This window comes from Cynara cardunculus (genome assembly GCF_001531365.2).
Source record: "Cynara cardunculus var. scolymus isolate 2C chromosome LG 8, CcrdV1, whole genome shotgun sequence".
In the NCBI taxonomy this organism is placed as follows: Eukaryota; Viridiplantae; Streptophyta; class Magnoliopsida; order Asterales; family Asteraceae; genus Cynara; species Cynara cardunculus.
The window spans coordinates 20,645,701-20,645,915 of NC_037535.1; positions in this window are offsets into that span (position 1 = coordinate 20,645,701).

The following is a 215-nucleotide window of genomic DNA, read 5'->3' on the forward strand; positions in this document are numbered from 1 at the left end:
GTTGTTTTTTTAGACTTGCAGAAACCGTGGCCTCTTGGTGTTTGTTGATCATTAAAAAAAATAGTGGCAAAAAACGACATATACTTAGTTTTATTAAGAAATGAATATATGTAAAATTGATTTATATAACATTGGTAAAAACAATATAACTTTTAATTTAATATTTAAACAAATAAAGAATAATTATATTCAATAATAATTGAATTAAATACATA